The following is a 5,509-nucleotide window of genomic DNA, read 5'->3' on the forward strand; positions in this document are numbered from 1 at the left end:
TCACGAATGAACAATAATCACGATTTCATTAAATAAAAAAACGTGTAAAAAAACCAAAATAATCGAACGATTAATCCCCATATGTTTTCCTTATCGGTATTGGTAGGTATACATAGACTTATCGTGCGCACAATATAGCCAATTTTTAATAACCAAAATTCATTTATGAAATCCTAAGAAAGTCCTGCAAAACGCATTACACGTCGCTGTAAACTAGTAGTTAATAAATTTGAGTTAAAATACATGTACAGGCCGTCAACTATATAGTTAAACCAAGTCAAAGTGATTACGATTGTAATCAGGTCGATTTGATAATGTACTCTTTGTTTCCGTGTGAAATTTAAAATATAATGTATTCCTTTTTTTAATATAACTTATTTATTCAATATAAATTGTATATTATCGTATAATAATACATCAAAAATAACAGAAGAGAAAAAAAGGTACATATATATAGGTATAATAAACTTGGTCATTGGTCGTATTGTATGATGCCGATTCTGTAACTTAAATATTATAAATAAAGGCTCAATCTCAAAAAAAAAAATAATTTACAATACCAGTGATAAACTTACCTTAGTCCTTGCACTGTCTCATCTGTAAAATACAAAAGTGGTGTTGGACAATACGTGCAAAATGAGATTTATGAAAATAACACAACACTGCATTCCGGTACTTACCATAAGTCACTGGAAAATTAATTATTACGTTTAACCCCCCCCCCCCTTCAGATGGTAGTTGTAGTACGAGTATGTATGGCCAAGGTTGTATTGTTGTTCATCAATCACAGTCGGTTTTAAGAAGCGAACCAAAGTGCTGTTCGAGTCTGTGAAAACCAATACTTCCCTGACATGAAACACCTAAATCCAATTGATCGACATTAGTTTTGGTGATCCTGTGCTGCCTATCATACAACAAGTCTCGTGCCACGTCTGCTGCTTACAAGAAGATCGCTGATGACTTCGTTTTCCAAGTCCACTACCACCTCGTTAGAATAATCGTCAACGGCCAGGTCGGGCCCGACTACAGTCTGACAATCAAACCCGTTGTAAGGCGTTTCTATGCATTTCAAATACATACTGTTGCCATTCGAACCGGAACAAAAAGAACCCACACAATCACTGGCAGCAACCCGTAATAAAAGGCCCAACAAGGTAATGAAAAATACACAATTCTCCATTGTTCGGCTGCCTAATTAAACCGCTGTTTTATTATAATCAATAAAAACCATAGATATACACACACACTTACCAACGGTTTGGACCAACACGATTTACAAGAATAATATAGACAAACTTGCCCAAACACACCGCACTATATAGAATGTTATTTTATTAGGAAAAACTACAATGGTCCTATGTGTGCGTAAAATGTGTAAATATATTTATATTATTATTATTATTATTAAGAAAGCAATAATGGGTACAAGGTTTTACGACTTGTTTATTTTTCTTTCATTCGCACTCTTGTAAAATTGTTTTTTAATGTGAATTTTACTTGGTTATTTTACGAAGGGTGTACTAGGAGTGACAAGCTTAAGATTAGAAATATAATACCGTCCTACTGAGATTTTTGATAATATAAATTAATTGCAACTCTTGTCACTTGTAGAGCAAGAGTTATCCAAACCGACCAGATAGACAGGTCGTAGACTAAAAATAAAATATATGTATAATATATATCACGTAAGCATTCGCGAATACAACAGTCAACTTTGTTTTTTAGTTATTTAGGTAAAAAAAAAAAAGCCAGTACAGTGGTGTCGGGTCATAGAGGGGGCGGAGAGGTCACAGGTCTATAGATTTTATTATAACTAGAAATGATAAAATCACTTTTAAATAAACGCTTTGACGCGAATCTGTGGATAGTATGTTCAAACTAGTTATAGTGGTTTATAAGATATCGTGGGACCAGCAATAATGTACTTAAAATTTAATATTTAGTCTTGTGGAGGGTGGATACGATAAGGGTTGATGATCGTCTGTCTATAAAAATGTACTGTCATAGTTACTGTCGTAATTAACAATATAATGAAAATATTTTCATTACCTGTTGACTGTGGATTCACACACACATAGAAACTTAGAAACTGACTACGGGCAAAGTGTAAATTTACCCTATTTTTGGGGTTTTTCCTTAATAAAAAAAAATTTGACTACAGATTTTTGAGAAAATTGTACATGTTATAGTTCCATTTTAGATCTACATTTGGTCTAATTTGCAGATATAAATCTCAAAAATTTTGCTTGAAAAAGAGAAATAAAGAAAAAAATTCTATCCCTTCTAAGGGAAAGGGAAAGGGTTTATGATATTTTTTTGCTTTGTTAATGTTTATCGACAGTACTATTTTTGAAAAACAATTCGTAAAAATTTGGAACATTTTCGACTATTTTTAAAAAAGTTATAGAGCATCGTAATTTTAAGTTGAAAAATTTGTAAATTTTTCGGGTATTTTTCTCGATTTTGATGGGGAAGGGGTGAATTCTTTTAATTTTTGGCCTGAATAAGTACCTTCCAGGTATGATTTTTGATCTATAGAGTTGCTACACGAAGAAATCGGTTCAGCGGTTTACGAGGTATAAAAACACATCATTGTAAAAACAATACCTTCTCAGCTCCGCATCAAAGCTAAAAACAATATTTAATGTATATAAATCAGTAAATAAATCATAAACATATAAATCAGAATACAAGTAATGACGACCACACTGCAACCAAAACAAACTAGTTTATTGGAATAATTACTTACAAAGACCACTTACAACTTTTCTTATATTATAACGAGCTGCAATAATAATTGATTATTATTAATTATATTATAATAATAGTTAACTGTTAATAATTTTAATAATAACGAGAGCGTATCACATCAGGAATATACACAAGTAATTCGATTGATAATTCTGTTTTTAAATACTTATATAAGATTATTATTATTATTAGTATTATTAAGAAAACAACTACATTAGACGTTTCTTTTACACAGCCGACACTTGTTTGGAGACCTGCCAATATACTTCAAATATAAATAATAATAATCGTTCTTATCGAGACAATCGCGGTTCGGTTAACCGAATAATAATAACGGCAAATACCTGTTGGCTGTCAAAAATGCAAAATAATAGGTACCAGCCAATGAAGATGTTGTCACAGTTATTGCAATGAGATGAAATAATATGATAATTATCTAAACATTATTCCTAAATATCTAATTGAGTAGAGAGGCTTGCACCAGTCTCAATCCACGAGTACACGGATTTGTTAATACTATATTGATGGTTTCTTTTTGCCTAGAATAATTCCAAGGAGTTTAATTCTACATAATATTTATATCCAAGACGTACTGTAAGTACACTCACCACACGGAGCAATAATATAACGAATTAAAGTAGATTTAAACGTTTAAATTGTAAAATGACATTTAAGTCTTAACTCTTAACACTAATTAGACAATATTATAATAAACAACACATCATAGTACATGGTCGATATTCTATATGTGAGGAGTTCAAACATTTATTGTAACTTATCATATTATTATTCAATGACACAGCACTGGCCACTGGTGAATATTTTGTTTTAGCTGTAAAGATTTTAGTTAATTAGACTAAAATATTATATGACTGTATAAATATGCAAATTTGTTTTTTATTTATAGACAATTCAATTATTACTCTAAAGAAAATATCAAGTTACATTATAAACGTATTAACACTTTGCCTACAACTTGAGTAGTTTATATGTAGGTACTTTTGAAAGTTATAAAAATATTGTATTGCTGATGTTTTTAATTATTCGAATTTATCAATATTTACAAACTTTAAACGAAATGTTAGAATTTCCTTATTTTCGAGAAAAACAAATAATAATAGTGTTAAATCAGTGTTTAAGTTATTACATTTTTTTTTTTTAGATTCAAATATGTATAAGAGAAATAAGATTGTACCAATAAATAGCAAAAGTCCACCAGTACCCTTTGGACTATCTTGATTTTTTGAACATAAAAAATAATTTGTTGTACTTAATATTTAGTGCGAAATCGAGAAGGTATATATTTTTATTTGCTTATATTTTATGTTATTTCAGCTATAAAGTAGTTGTAGGCTATAATTTAGGAAAAACCAAATTTACTCAATTTCTCTATGATATATTTCAATTAGTAATACCTCCAATTAGGACACATTTAATTATTTTATAATAAGATAAAGGCAATGTAGACAATAAAACATAGATTATCTTTACATTGCTAGTTGGCTGTCTGATATTTACACATATGGAATTAAAGAAAGAAACTTCATTTTTTTTATAACTTGACAAATCAGTTTTAACGAATTTGATTTTTCATAAAACTCAGCATAGGATATTCTTACAAAACTTATCTAAAACTATTAAATTTTTTTTTTTTTTAATATATTTATATATATATGTATTAGATATAAAGTGTGTTTTAATTTACACTTCTTACTAATTTTAATATATTCCTAGAAAATGTTAAAAGTGTCACTTTTCCAATCATAATCTTGCCATAGTTTAGAACATTTGTCCCTCAATGGTGTGTTTTTATTTAATTAATTTTTTTGTAGTGTAACTTTTTTCTTGTTTTAAAGAATTTAATGATGCAAACACTGTTTAATCTTTAACAGTGCTCCATTATAATTCTCCACACTCCAAGCGATCGCCGACTGTTTGTCTGTTAGCAAACGTATATGCAGAGGATATACCTAAGTATATATTATTATTATTATTATTAAAGGACTTGTTGACGGGAAGATTTCAACAATACACCGTTTGATGTACAAACATTACTTCCGGTGTTGTACTCAAGTGCGTTTGGTGTTAAAATAGTTTAATATTAAAAGTATATATTGACAGACACTCGGACGAATATTGTTGCCCAAACGCTAACAATACTTATTATTATTGTGGTTATGGATTTTTTTTTTAATACAATAATTATAGACACATACTTAATACACACGCTGTGGATATACTTACTTTTAATCGTTAGGCTTTTTCTGCGTTCTGTTGTATTGTTATTGTGTTGCTGATTTTTCTATAAATCTAATAATACAGCCGGGTATCTAATAGTGTTTTTGTACATTTTTATTTTAATAACAATCACTTATTCTCTTCTGCGTCTTATCCCACACAAAAGTGGATTCGGTCAACCTAAACCTATTTCTCCACACATACTTCACATATTATTGTAATACCTAAATATTATACTAATTACCAAAAATTTCTTCTGTTCCCACCGCGTGCACTGTTGTTGGGTATCAGGACAACTGCTTTTACTACCAGAAAACAACAATGTGGTTTTTTTTTTTTAATTTTAAAATTGTCGAATATATTTAACAAAGTATTATACACATTATTATGATACACGAATAAATAAAAATACAAAAGGAACTAGTTTTTTTTTTTAAAAAAAACATTTTCTAATTAAATAATAAAAAATGTCAATCTCGAACGTTTTTGATTGATACAACTATTACATTTTTTTTTGTTC

Source organism: Adelges cooleyi, unplaced genomic scaffold (assembly GCF_023614345.1).
Source record: "Adelges cooleyi isolate 19-005CV unplaced genomic scaffold, UGA_ACOO_1.1 ACOO_flye_CR_arks_rails_tigmint_CR_PRNA_247, whole genome shotgun sequence".
In the NCBI taxonomy this organism is placed as follows: domain Eukaryota; kingdom Metazoa; phylum Arthropoda; class Insecta; order Hemiptera; family Adelgidae; genus Adelges; species Adelges cooleyi.